At 39.6% G+C, this 15,514-nt stretch overlaps 1 non-coding gene across 1 annotated transcript; it reads right to left on the bottom strand.

Annotated features, from left to right (window-relative positions):
• Positions 1-2,921: 2,921 nt before the first annotated feature.
• On the bottom strand, positions 2,922-3,029 carry LOC130932216 (small nucleolar RNA R71). The gene has a single exon (XR_009067376.1). It is a non-coding gene; the product is annotated as a small nucleolar RNA R71 (small nucleolar RNA).
• Between the last annotated feature and the right edge of the window lie 12,485 nt (positions 3,030-15,514).

Consider the following 15,514-nt stretch of genomic DNA (forward strand, 5'->3'; position numbering starts at 1 on the left):
GCGGCATTCAAGAGAATCCGGAAGGTCTAACCTTGTCTGTGGTATTCTGAGTAGGATTCAATGATTGAATGACTGTGACGTGCTTCAAACTCCTGAGGGCGGGGCGTTAGTGACAGACGCAAAAGAATCACTGGATTCTATTCCGGCCTGATTGAGAACCGACAGATGGATAGCCGTGCCGTGACAGGGTGCGTTGAACATTTCCAATGAGAGGATGGGAGGTAGCCACTGACAACGGTGAAACCCTTGCATAAGCTTGCCATGGAAAGGAGTAAGAAGGATTGGATGAAGACAGTAGGAAAGCAGAGAGACGGACGGGAAGGCATCTTCATACGCTTATCTGAAGCTCTCACCAATGATATACATAAGTATCTCTATCTCTATCTTTATGCTTTATTCGTTTATCACTATACCCAATTGAGTCTGCCTGACTGAGTTTTACAAGGTGACCATAGCTTGCTTCATAGCAACAATCTCCGTGGGATCGACCCTTACTCGCGTAAGGTTTATTACTTGGACGACCCAGTGCACTTGCTGGTTAGTTGTGCGAAGTTGTGTTTATGCCATGGTATTGAGCACCAAGTCTTTGGAGCCATTACCGGGGATTATTTGAATATGGACAAAGTAGTGATCACAATTTCGTGCACCAAGTTTTTGGCGCCGTTGCCGGGGATTGTTCGTGTATGGACAACTGACGGTTCATCTTGTTGCTTAGATTAGGTATTTTTTTTTCAGAGTTCTTAAAAATGAATTCTAGTGTTTCAAGATGATCTGTTGAAATCTGGCTGGCTGAGAAACCATGTCTAATTTCATTGGACCGAGGTTTCAACTAATCATCACAATAGCTTGTTGATCTCTATCAATCTTGCTATTGGAGCAATGATCTGCTAAGGCTTGGCTGGCCATTGGCCATGTCTAGTGTTTTGGACCGAAGCTTTCTTTGAAAGCTTGGCTGGCTGTGAAGCCATGTCTAATTCCTGGACCGGAGTCTTAGACTAGCATTGCAATGATTCCTGGAAATTCAAATTGAGAATTCTGAAACCTTTATTTTTCTTTTCATATAATTTTCGAAAAAAACAAAAAAAAAATTTTCAAAATCATAAAAACCAAAAATATTTGATGTTTCTTGCTTGAGTCTAGTGTCTCATCTTAAGTTTGGTGTCAATTGCATGCATTCATTCATGTGTCTTAAGGATCTTCAAGTAATTCTTGATGATTTCCTACTCTGATCTTTGAATTCTTTTGACTTGAGTGTTTATGTGTCTCATATAGTGTCAGTAGTATACAAATTGCTAAGTTTGGTGTCTTGCATGCATTGTTATTTGATTCTTGTTGCATTTTGATTATTAAAAATCCAAAAATATTTTTAATTTGTGTCTTTTCAAGTCAATAATACAAAGAATTGAAGATTCAGAACATCCTGCAGAGGAATTATACAGAAAAAGCTGGGCGTTCAAAACACTCAGTGAAGAAGGACAGACTGGCGTTTAAACGCCAGCCAGGGTACCTGGTTGGGCGTTTAACGCCCAAAAAGGGTGCATTTTGGGCGTTAAACGCCAGAATGGATACCATTCTGGGCGTTTAACGCCAGGATGGCACTAGGGGGAAGATTTTGTTTTTCAAATCAATTTTTTTTCAAGTTTTCAAAGTTTTTCGAAATCAAATCTTTTTCAAATCATATCTTTTCAATCAAATGTTTTCAAAATCAATTTCTTTCCTTTTTCAAAGATACTTGCTAACAATTAATGATTTGATTGAACATTTCAAGTTTGTTACCTTTTCTGTTGAGAAAGGTTTTAATGTTTGAATCATATCTTTTCTTGTCAGGCAAGTCATTGATTTTTAAAATCAAATCTTCTTTAAAATTGTTTTCAAATCAAATCTTTTTAAAATTGTTTTCAAATCAAATCTTTTTAAAATTGTTTTCAAATCAAATCTTTTTAAAATTGTTTTCAAATCAAATCTTTTTAAAATTGTTTTCAAATCAAATCTTTTTAAAATTGTTTTCAAATCATATCTTCTCAATCACACCTTTTTCAAAATAAGTTTTCAATCAAATCTTTTTAATTTCTAATTTCAAAATCTCTTTCAAAAATCACTTGATTTCTTTTCCACTTTGAATTTTCGAAAATTATCAATCAATTTTTCAAAATGTATTTGACATCTTTTTAATTAATTTTCGAAAATTCTCTTCCCTTCTTCCCACATCCTTCTATTTATGGAGTACTACTCCTTCTTAATGCACAATTCGAACTCTACCCAATCAAGTTCGAATTCTTCTACCTCCTTCTTCTAATTTTCTATTCTTATGACACCTCAAGGAATCTCTATACTGTGACATAGAGGATTCCACATTTTCTTGTTCTCTTCTCTTTCATATGAGCAGGAGCAGAGACAAAGGCATTCTTGTTGAAGCTGACCCTGAACCTGAAAGGACCTTGAAGCGAAAGCTAAGAGAAGCTAAGGCACAACTCTCTGTAGAGGACCTAACCGAATTCTTCAAGGAAGAAGAAGACATGGCAGCCGAAAACAACAACAATGCCAACAATGCAAGGAAGGTGCTGGGTGACTTTACTGCACCCACTCCCAATTTCTATGGGAGAAGCATCTCTATCCCTGCCATTGGAGCAAACAACTTTGAGCTTAAGCCTCAATTAGTTTCTCTAATGCAACAGAATTGCAAGTTCCATGGACTTCCAATGGAAGATCCTCATCAGTTTTTAGCTGAATTCTTGCAAATCTGTGACACAGTCAAGACTAATGGGGTTGACCCTGAGGTCTATAGACTGATGCTATTCCCTTTTGCTGTAAGAGACAGAGCTCGAATATGGTTGGACTCTCAACTTAAAGAAAGCCTGGACTCTTGGGAAAAGCTAGTCAATGCCTTCTTGGCAAAGTTCTTTCCACCTCAGAAATGGAGTAAGCTTAGAGTGGAAGTCCAAACCTTCAGACAGAAGGATGGTGAATCCCTCTATGAAGCTTGGGAAAGATACAAACAATTAATCAGAAAATGTCCCTCAGACATGCTTTCTGAATGGAGCATCATATGTATTTTCTATGATGGTCTCTCTGAACTATCCAAGATGTCTTTGGATAGCTCTGCTGGAGGATCTCTTCATCTGAAGAAGACGCCTACAGAGGCTCAAGAGCTAATTGAAATGGTTGCAAATAACCAATTCATGTACACTTCTGAAAGGAATCCTGTGAACAATGGGACTAGTCAGAAGAAAGGAGTTCTTGAGATTGACACTCTGAATGCCATTTTGGCTCAGAACAAGATATTGACTCAACAAGTCAATTTGATTTCTCAAAGTCTGTCTGGAATGCAAAATGCACCAAGCAGTACTAAGGACGCTTCATCTGAGGAAGAAGCTTATGATCCTGAGAACCCTTCAATGGAAGAGGTGAATTACCTAGGAGAACCCTATGGAAACACCTACAATTCTTCATGGAGAAATCACCCAAATTTCTCATGGAAGAATCAAGAGAGACCTCAACAAGGTTTCAACAACAATAATGGTGGAAGAAACAGGTTTAGCAATGGCAAGCCTTTTCCATCATCTTCTCAGCAACAGACAGAGAATTCTAAGCAGAACCCCTCTGACTTAGCAACCATGGTCTCTGATCTAATCAAAACCACTCAAAGTTTCATGATTGAAACAAGGTCTTCCATTAGGAATTTGGAAGCACAAGTGGGACAGCTGAGCAAGAAAATTACTGAACTCCCTCCAAGTACTCTTCCAAGCAATACAGAAGAAAATCCAAAAGGAGAGTGCAAGGCCATAAACATGGCCGAATCTGGAGAGGAAAGAGAGGAAGAGGACGCCACTGAGGAAGACCTCAATGGGCGTGCACCAACCTCCTCTGAGTTCCCCAATGAGGAACCATGGGAATCTGAGGCTCAAAATGAGACCATAGAGATTCCATTGGATTTACTTCTGCCTTTCATGAGCTCTGATGAGTATTCTTCCTCTGAAGAGGATGAGTATGTCACTGAAGAGCAAGTTGCTAAATACCTTGGAGCAATCATGAAGCTAAATGACAAGTTGTTTGGAAATGAGACTTGGGAGGATGAACCTCCTTTGCTCACCAAAGAACTGGATGACTTGTCTAGGCAGAAATTACCTCAAAAGAGACAAGATCCTGGGAAGTTTTCAATACCTTGTACCATAGGCACCATGACCTTCAAGAAGGCTCTGTGTGACTTAGGGTCAAGTGTAAACCTCATGCCTCTCTCTGTAATGGAGAAGCTAGGGATCTTTGAGGTGCAAGCTGCAAAAATCTCATTAGAGATGGCAGACAACTCAAGAAAACAAGCTCATGGATTTGTAGAGAATGTTTTGGTAAAGGTTGAAGACCATTACATCCCTACTGATTTCATAGTCCTAGAGACTGGGAAGTGCATGGATGAATCCATCATCCTTGGCAGACCCTTCCTAGCCACAGCAAAGGCTGTGATTGATGTTGATGGAGGTGAACTGATCATTCAAGTGAATGAAGAATCCTTTGTGTTTAAGGCTCAAGGATATCCCTCTATCACCATGGAGAGGAAGCATGAAGAGCTTCTCTCAATTCAGAGTCAAACAAAGCCCCCACAGTCAAACTCTAAGTTTGGTGTTGGGAGGCCACAACCAAACTCTAAGTTTGGTGTTGAACCCCCACATTCAAACTCTAAGTTTGGTGTTGGGAGGTTCCAACATTGCTCTGAGTATCTGTGAGGCTCCATGAGAGCCCTCTGTCAAGCTACTGACATTAAAGAAGCGCTTGTTGGGAGGCAACCCAATAATTATATTTTATATATTTTCTTTTGTATTTTATGTTTTTTGTAGGTTGATGATCATAAGAAGTCACAAAATCCATTGAAAAAGCAAAAACAGAATGAAAAACAGGAAGAAAAACAGCACACCCTGGAGGAAGAATTCACTGGCGTTTAAACGCCAGTGAGGCTAGCAGTTGGGCGTTTAACGCCCAGTCTGGCACCATTCTGGGCGTTTAACGCCAGAAAGGGGCACCAGACTGGCGTTAAACGCCAGAAAAGGGCAAGAACCTGGCGTTAAACGCCAGGAATGGGCACCAGCCCGGCGTTTAACGCCAGAAATGGCTCAAAACGTGATTTTGAGCAACATTTGGTGCAGGGATGACTTTTCCTTGACACCACAGGATCTGTGGACCCTACAGGATTCCCACCAACCCCACCACCTCTCTCTCTTCTTCCCCCATTCACCAATCACCTCATTACCTCTTCCCCAAAACCCCTTCACCTATCAAATCCCATCTTTCTCTTCACCACTCACATCCATCCTTCATAAAACCCCACCAACCTCACCCTTCAAATTCAAACCACTTTCCCTCCCAAACCCACCCATAATGGCCGAACCCCATCTCCCCTCCCTCCTATAAATACCCTTCTTCACTCCTTCATTTTCACACAACCTAAACACCACTTCCCCCCTCCTTGGCCGAATACATAAGCCATCTCATTCTTCCTCATTTCTTCTTCTTCTACACTCTCTTTTCTTCTTTTGCTCGAGGACGAGCAAACCTTTTAAGTTTGGTGTGGTAAAAGCGTTGCTTTTTCGTTTTTCCATAACCATTTATGGCATCCAAGGCCGGAGAAACCTCTAGAAAGAGGAAAGGGAAGGCAAAAGCCTCCACCTCCGAGTCATGGGAGATGGATAGATTCATCTCAAGGGTGCATCAAGACCACTTCTATGAAGTTGTGGCCTTGAAGAAGGTGATCCCCGAGGTCCCCTTTTCACTCAAAAAGGGTGAATATCCAGAGATCCGCCATGAGATACGAAGAAGAGATTGGGAAGTGCTTACCAACCCCATTCAACAAGTCGGAATCTTGATGGTTCAAGAGTTCTATGCCAATGCATGGATCACCAAGAACCATGATCAAAGTGTGAACCCGGATCCAAAGAATTATCTTACTATGGTTCGGGGGAAATACTTGGATTTTAGTCCGGAAAATGTAAGGTTAGCATTCAACTTGCCCATGATGCAAGGAGATGAACATCCTTACACTAGAAGGGTCAACTTTGATCAAAGGTTGGACCAAGTCCTCACAGTCATATGTGAAGAGGGCGCACAATGGAAGAGAGATTCAAGAGGGAAGCCGGTTCAATTGAGAAGGCATGACCTCAAGCCCGTGGCTAGAGGATGGTTGGAGTTTATCCAACGCTCAATCATTCCCACTAGCAACCGGTCCGAAGTTACTCTAGACCGGGCCATCATGATTCATAGCATCATGATTGGAGAAGAAGTGGAAGTTCATGAGGTTATAGCCCAAGAACTCTACAAGGTGGCGGACAAATCTTCCACCTTGGCAAGGCTAGCCTTTCCTCATCTCATTTGTCACCTCTGTTATTCAGTTGGAGTTGACATAGAAGGAGACACCCCCATTGATGAGGACAAGCCCATCACCAAGAAAAGGATGGAGCAAACAAGAGACCCCTCTCATCACGAGATCCCTGAGATACCTCAAGGGATGCACTTTCCTCCACAGGACTATTGGGAGCAACTAAACACCTCCCTAGGAGAATTGAGTTCCAACATGGGACAACTAAGGGTGGAGCACCAAGAACACTCCATTCTCCTCCATGAAATTAGAGAAGATCAAAGAATCATGAGAGAGGAGCAACAAAGACAAGGAAGAGACATTGAGGAGCTCAAGCACTCCATAAGACCTTCAAGAGGAAGAACAAGCCGCCATCACTAAGGTGGACCCATTCTTTAATCTCCTTGTTCTTTACTTCCTTGTTTTTCGAAAATTATGCTTTATGTTTATCTATGTTTGTGTCTTATGATCATTAGAGTCTTAGTGTCTATGCCTTAAAGTTATGAATGTCCTATGAATCCATCACCTTTCTTAAATTAACAATGTTCTTAATTGAAAAGGAGAAGAATTGCATGAATTTTGAATTTTATAACAGTATAATTATATTGATGTGGTGGCAACACTTTTGTTCTCTGAATGTATGCTTGAACAGTGCATATGTCTTTTGAATTTGTGGTTCATGAATGTTGGCTCTTGAAAGAATGATGAAAAAGGAGACATGTTACTGAGGATCTGAAAAATCATAAAAATGATTCTTGAAGCAAGAAAAAGCAGTGAATACAAAAAAAAAAGGGAAGCAAACGAAAAAAAAAAAGAGAAAAAGAAAGAAATAAAGTTGTGATCCAAGGCAATAAGAGTGTGCTTAAGAACCCTGGACACCTCTAATTGGGGACTTTAGCAAAGCTGAGTCACAATCTGAAAAGGTTCACCCAATTATGTGTCTGTGGCATGTATGTATCCGGTGGTAATACTGGAAGACAGAGTGCTTTGGGCCACAGCCAAGACTCAATAAGTAGCTGTGTTCAAGAATCATCATACTTAACTAGGAGAATCAATAACACTATCTGGATTCTGAGTTCCTAAAGAAGCCAATCATTCTGAATTCCAAAGGATAAAGTGAGATGCCAAAACTATTCAGAGGCAAAAAGCTAAGAGCCCCGCTCATCTAATTAATACTGATCTTCATAGATATTTTTGGAGTTCATTGCATATTCTCTTCTTTTATCTTCAGTTGCTTGGGGACAAGCAACAATTTAAGTTTGGTGTTGTGATGAGCGGATAATTTGTACGCTTTTTGGCATTGTTTTTAGTATATTTTTAGTATGATCTAGTTAGTTTTTAGTATATTTTTATTAGTTTTTAGTTAAAATTCACTTTTCTGGACTTTACTATGATTTTGTGTGTTTTTCTATGATTTCAGGTATTTTCTGGCTGAAATTGAGGGATCTGAGCAAAAATCTGATCCAGAGACTCAAAAGGACTGCAGATGCTGTTGGATTCTGACCTCCCTGCACTCGAAGTGGATTTTCTGGAGCTACAGAAGCCCAATTGGCGCGCTCTCAACGGCGTTGGAAATTAGACATCCTGGGCTTTCCAGCAATATATGATAATCCATACTTTGCCCAAGATTTGATGGCCCAAACCGGCGTTCAAAGTCACCTCAAGAAATTCCAGCGTTAAACGCCGGAACTGGCACCTAAATAGGAGTTAAACGCCCAAACTGGCACCAAAGCTGGCGTTTAACTCCAAGAGGAGTCTCTACACGAAAATGCTTCATTTGCTCAGCCCAAGCACACACCAAGTGGGCCCGGAAGTGGATTTTTATGTCATTTACTCATCTTTGTACACCTTAGGCTACTAGTTTTCTATAAGTAGGACCTTTTACTATTGTATTAGAGATATAGATATAGAGAGATCTTTTGATCATGTTTTGATGATTGAACTCACTTTGGGAGGCTGGCCATTCGGCCATGCCTAGACCTTGTTCTTATGTATTTTCAACGGTGGAGTTTCTACACACCATAGATTAAGGTGTGGAGCTCTGCTGTACCTCGAGTATTAATGCAATTACTATTGTTCTTCTATTCAATTCCGCTTGTTCTTTGTCCAAGATATCACTTGTTCTTCAACTTGATGAATGTGATGATCCGTGACACTCATCATCATTCTCACCCATGAACAAGGTGACTGACAACCACTCTTGTTCTACAAGCATTTGAGGCTTAGTGAATATCTCTTGGATTCTTTAATCGGAATCTTCGTGGTATAGGCAAGAACTGATGGCGGCATTCAAGAGAATCCGGAAGGTCTAACCTTGTCTGTGGTATTCTGAGTAGGATTCAATGATTGAATGACTGTGACGTGCTTCAAACTCCTGAGAGCGGGGCGTTAGTGACAGACGCAAAAGAATCACTGGATTCTATTCCGGCCTGATTGAGAACCGACAGATGGATAGCCGTGCCGTGACAGGGTGCGTTGAACATTTCCAATGAGAGGATGGGAGGTAGCCACTGACAACGGTGAAACCCTTGCATAAGCTTGCCATGGAAAGGAGTAAGAAGGATTGGATGAAGACAGTAGGAAAGCAGAGAGACGGACGGGAAGGCATCTTCATACGCTTATCTGAAGCTCTCACCAATGATATACATAAGTATCTCTATCTCTATCTTTATGCTTTATTTGTTTATCACTATACCCAATTGAGTCTGCCTGACTGAGATTTACAAGGTGACCATAGCTTGCTTCATAGCAACAATCTCCGTGGGATCGACCCTTACTCGCGTAAGGTTTATTACTTGGACGACCCAGTGCACTTGCTGGTTAGTTGTGCGAAGTTGTGTTTATGCCATGGTATTGAGCACCAAGTCTTTGGAGCCATTACCGGGGATTATTTGAATATGGACAAAGTAGTGATCACAATTTCGTGCACCATGTTCCAACCCTCTCTTTCTATGCAGAGCTTTGCAGAGCCCACAGACATCAATTCTAAGTTTGGTGTTGGGCACCCATCAACAAGCTCTAAGCACAAAGGTACTAAGAAGAGAGTACCTAAAGGCTGGAGGGACAAGAAAGTCCCAACTAAAGACCTCTTACCTAGCATGAGAGTTGTCTTCACTAAGAAGCCAGTCTTGCCACATACAGTGAGTCGTGTCCTGTCTTTAGAGCATGTGGAGCTCATTCATGAGAAGACAGAAAGAAAATTCACTGTAAGGGGCGAAAATCTGAGCCCATACTCACCTCTGTAAGGAGCTAACCGTCAAGCTAATGACGTTAAAGAAGCGCTTGTTGGGAAGCAACCCAACTTTATTATTTATTTCCTTTTATTTTATTTTGTTTTTCTTTTAGGGTCATGATCATATGCAACATTCAGAACAGAGACAGAAATTTCACAGTAGTGAAAACATAACACTCTGGATTGAGTGTTAAAGTTGAACGCCAGCCAGGGTATCCATGCTGGGCGTTCAACGCCCCTCATGGGCAACATTGCTGGCGTTGAATGCCAACCAGAGAGCAGCCCCTGGGCGTTTAAACGCCAGTACAGAAAAGCAGGGAATCTGGATTCCCTAGCCTCTCAGGACTAGTGGGTCCCACGGCATCTTCACATACCCCCACTTACTTTCACACTTTCCCATACACACTTCCCTAGAAATCCTAGCCCAATCACATCCATACCACTTCCCCACAACTATCATAATTTCCACCAACCCCCACTCACTTCAAAATCAAGTTTCCTACCCCAAACCCAACCCATGGCCGAACTCTACCCATCCCCACTCCTATAAATACCCCTCTTCAAAACCCTTCATACACACACCTCTCATACACTCATAAACCCACAAGGCCGAGCCCTCTCTCTCTCCCTCTATCTCCTTCTATTTTCTTCTTCTTCTACTCTGTTCTTCTCTTTTCTTTAATTTTGCTCGAGGACTAGCAAAGTTTTAAGTTTGGTGTTGGAAAAGCATAGCTTTTTTCTTTCCATTACCATTCATGGCGCCCAAGGTTGGAGAACCCTCTATAAAGTGGAAAGAAAAGGTAGTAGCCAACCCCTCTGAATCTTGGGATATGGAGAGATTCATCACCAAAGCCCATAAAGTCCACTTTTATGAAGTAGTGGCTAAGAAGAAAGTGATCTCTGAGGTCCCTTTCAGACTCAAGAAGAATGAGTATCTGAAAATCCGAAGAGAGATTCGGAGAAGAGGTTGGGAAGTCCCAACCAATCCCATTTAGGATATTGGGATTCTCATAGTGCAAGAGTTCTATGCTAATACATGGGTTACTAAAAACCATGACACTAGTGTAAACCCAAATCCAAGGAATTGGAGCACCATGGTCCGAGGAAGAATCTTAGATTTCAGCCCAAAAAGTGTGAAATTGGCGTTCAACTTGCCTTTAATGCAAGGAGATCCTCATCCTTGCACTAGGAGAGTCAACTTTGATCAGAGATTGGATCAAGTGCTCTCAGATATCTGTGTGGAAGGAGCACAGTGGAAATCGAATTCCTGAGGAAAGCCCATTGGTGCATGGATTTACAACCACAGACTAACCAACAAGTGCACCGGGTCGTATCAAGTAATACCTTAGGTGAGTGAGGGTCGATCCCACGAGGATTGATGGACTAAGCAATAATGGTTAGTTAAACAACTTAGTTAGTCAAGCAGAAAAGAGTGGTTGAGTGTTCAAAAGCATTAAACAATAATTAAGAGTTTGAAGACAGGCAGGTGAATAAGTTGGGAATAAAATATTGGAGAAAACAGTTAAGGTTTCAGAGATATCTATTTTCTAGATTGACTTTTCTCACTAATTTATTTTAATCATGCAAGATTTAATTCATGACAAACTATATGTGACTAGACCCTAATTCTTTAGACCTCCCTAGTCTCCTCTAAAATTCATTAACTGCGAATTCTTTGGTCAATTAATTCCAATTAGAGGGTGATGATCAAATTCCAGTTTATATGCCACAAAAATTCTAATTATCCAAAAATAAGAGGATTATATGTCACGTATCCCGTTAAATCCAAATAATTAAAATTTAGGAGAAATTGCTTTCAAGCTGTTGTTTAAGTAAAGAGCTTTTCCAAGTTATACAATAACTTAATTAGAAAGAGGGTCATACTTCCGTTCCACCCAAATTCATAAGATAAAGAACGAAAACAATTCTTGAAATATAAATCAAAACATGAATTAAAATAGAAAAATAATAATATCAATCCATACAATAGACAGAGCTCCTAACCTTAACGATGGAGGTTTAGTTGCTCATGACTCAGAGAAAATAAGGATTCAGGTAAACTGTAAATTATGGAATGTAAATTGGAATAGAAATCTAATATCTTTTATATCTAATCCTAATTAATTTAAAATCTAATATCTAAAATTAAAATAATATCTTTTCCTATTTTCAAGTTTAAATTTGAACCAGAATCAATTAAATAATCCGCGCCTTTTAACGTGGGGACCACTTGGCTTTACTGGATCTGCGCCTAACTTGGCAGAGAGCTGCACCTTACTTGAGTGCTAAAATGGGGACCAGAAATCGCCCCCAGCATTTTTTGCGTTTTCTACACATGGCGCATGTCATGCGTACGCGTCAGTCATGCGTACACGTCGATAGTCTTCTTCGCGTGTCACGCGTACGCGTCAAGTACGCGCACACGTCGCTGTGCAACTTCGCTTTACACGCGTACGCGTCAGGCATGCGCACGTGTCCCCATGGAAACTCCAAATCACGCGCACGCGTCTCTCCTCGCTGGTTTTCTTCTTTAATTCTTGTGCTGCTGATGATTGGATTTTTGACGATATAGAATTTTACAAATGAATTCTCGTTGCAAGTATAGTTTCTAAACCAATCACTAATCCTTTCATACAAAAAGTTGTTTGTCACTAAAACAAACCCGACCTAAAATTAATAAACCGAAGTATTCAAACCTCGGGTCATTCTCCCTAGGAATTACAATAAAGTGTCTTGTTATTGGTTAGAAATGTGTTTTGGGGTTTTGGATAAGAAGCATGAAAGTAAATGGCAATGAAAATAAACTAACAACTATAAAAGGCTCTTGACAAGGTATGAAAATTAGAAGTCCTATCCTAGTTATCCTTCTCAATTGTGATGAGAATTGTTCATTGCTACCACTTAGTTAACCCTTACTAAATAAAGGAAAGTCAAGTGGATGAATTGACTTAAGCCACAAGTCCTAGCCAACTCCCAAGGAAAGACTAGCTTTAGTGCACTCCAAACCAATTAGCAATCTCTCCAATTACCAATCAACAAAGGAATTAGATAACTCAAGTGTCATTAATTACTCTCCCTAGGCCAAGAGGAACAAAATCTATACTATATCTAGAAGAGGCATTTCAACAAACACATAAAAGGCAATAAAAGTAAACAACATAAATTGCAAGAATTAAGGAGAGATCTAACTACAAAGGCAAGAGATCAACAATAGAAAAGCAAAGAAGAACAATTATTATGAATTACTTCTTATTGAATTGAAAGAAAATGGAAGGAACAATAGTAGATCTACAACAAAGTATAAGAACAACATAAAGGAAATTACAATAAAAGAATGGAAGAAGAATGAATGTAACAACAAAGAATTGAAAGGTAGAAGTAGAAAAAAGCAAAGATTAAAACCTAGATCTAAGAACTAAACTTAATCCTAATCCTAATTCTAGAGAGAAGTGAGAGCTTCTCTCTCTAGAAACTACTTCTAGAACTAAACTATGACTAATGGTAACTAACTTATGTTTCCCTCTTCACTCCTTGGGTTAAATAGCATCAGAAATGAGTTGGATTGGGCCCACAAGGCTTTAGAATTCGTTGGCCACGTTTTGCTTTAAGTGAACCAGGTGGCAGCAACAGCGCGTGCGCGCCACCATACGTGTAGCAACTATGGCAAATCTTATATCGTTTCGAAGCCCCGGATGTTAGCTTTCTAACCCAACTGGAACCGCATCATTTGGACCTCTGTAGCTCAAGTTATGGTCGTTTAAGTGCGAAGAGGTCGGCTTGACAGCTTTCCGGTTCTTTCATTTCTTCATGAGTTCTCCAACTTTTCATGCTTCTTTCTTCATTCCCTTGATCCAATCTTTGCCTCCTAAACCTTAAATCACTTAACAAACATATCAAGGCATCTAATGGAATCAAGGAGAATTAGATTTAGCTATTTTAAGACCTAAAAAGTATGTTTTCACTCTTAAGCACAATTAAGGGAGAAGTTATAAAACCATGCTATTTTATTGAATAAATGTGAGTAAAAGGTGATAAAATCCCCTAAAATCAATACAAGATAAACCCTACAAATGGGGTTTATCAACCTCCCCACACTTAAACCAAGCATGTCCTCATGCTTAAGCCAAGAGAGAAACAAAGGATATCAACATTTATTCAATGTAAATAAACTATATGCATCTATCTACATGAATGCAACTTAATGCAAAATGATTCTACCTACTTGGTTAAAATAAATCAATCTCCAAGACATACATGCACAAGTAGGGCTTAAGATCATATAACGATTCATGAGTCCTACCAATTGAAGTATAAACATGAAGTTCACATAGATTTGCAAGAAGAACGCTTGTGAAAGCCGGGAATCAAGGAATTGAGCATCGAACCCTCACCGGAAGTGTTTGCACTCTAGTCGCTCGGTGTTTGGGGTTGATTCACTCAATTCTCCCCTAATCATGCTTTCCAAGATTTTTTTTTTCATCTAACAATCAACAATTATTCAATGCACGCATACAATTATCATGAGGTCTTTTCTTTAGGTTGTAATGGGGCTAGGGTTAAGGTAGGGTCATATTTGGCTAGTGGACTAGGGTTTGAATCTTTGATTAACCTAGACTTTCCCACATAACCTATATAATGACCTAATACAATTAAGTACTAATCTAACTACCCATTCCTCACTTTTTCACATACTCATGCATTTCCTTTTTTGATTCACATTCCATATGCATTGATTCTTTATTGTTTAAGCTTCACTTTGGGGCATTTTGTCCCCTTTATATTGTTTTTCTTTTTCTTTCTTTTTTTTTCTATATTTTTTTTCTTTTCCATATTATTTTTTTCTTTTTTTCTTTTCTTTTCTTTTTCTCATTTTTTTTTATATACAAGAGCATCAATGCATAAGGTTTTACATTTGATCAATACATGAGTATGTACCCAATTCCCAATATTTACACTAATAATACCAAACTACCCTTTTATTCACCCAATGTCCCAAGATTCCCACACTTGAATGATACTCACATACACTAGCCTAAGCTAATCAAAGATCCAAATAGGGACTTTTATTGTTTTCCGCTTTAAGGCTTGTAATGTGCTAAATTAAGAACAAAGTGGGTTAATCGTAGGCTCAAATTTGGCTAACAAAGGAAGATAAAGGGTAAGGCTATTTGGGTAAGTGAGCTAATGAAATGATGGCCTCAATCATATAAATGCATGAATACACAAAATAATGGACATAAAGAATCAAACAAATCGAAGATTACAATCATAGGAAGAGAATAATGCACACAAGAAGGAAAAATAAGTGGTTATAAGATGTAACCACATAATTAGGCTCAAATCTCACTTGCTTGTGTTCTTAGCTCAAAAACCATGTTCCAAAATACATTCTTTCAAGCAAGTTCAACAAATTTTCTTTTTCAAATTGGTAGGTTACCCTAAAATGGTTTCTTGGGAAAGAAATCATCATCCTGACCAAGTAGTCCTAATAAAAAGAAGTGGTAAAATTATGTACAAATTCTAACTAACATGCAACCTATCATGCAATGCAATAGCTAATCTAACAAAGAAAAATAAAAATTTGGTGTTGAAAAGGAAATTGTTACCCATGGAGATCGGTCGGACGACCTCCCCACACTTGAAGATTGCACCGTCCTCGGTGCATGCAAAGAAGAGCAATGTGGACGGGTTGCTACAATTGATGAGCTCCGTCAAAAGATTGTGCAGATGACTTGTTTGTTGCCCCATGTAAAGCTAGTCATTTCTCCCTTCTTGGTGGCCAACCTAAAATGGGAGGAAAGAAGAACGACAAATAAGAGTAAGGTTCCCACTACATGTTAGCTACGCATGTAAGGGAAAAAAACAATATAAGCTAATGGCATATTAACTAAAACTTGATGCAAGAGTAAAATCGAAGCATGAAGAGCATATGGCACATCAAG

The sequence above is a fragment of the Arachis stenosperma genome, chromosome 5, assembly GCF_014773155.1.
Source record: "Arachis stenosperma cultivar V10309 chromosome 5, arast.V10309.gnm1.PFL2, whole genome shotgun sequence".
NCBI lineage: Eukaryota > Viridiplantae > Streptophyta > Magnoliopsida > Fabales > Fabaceae > Arachis > Arachis stenosperma.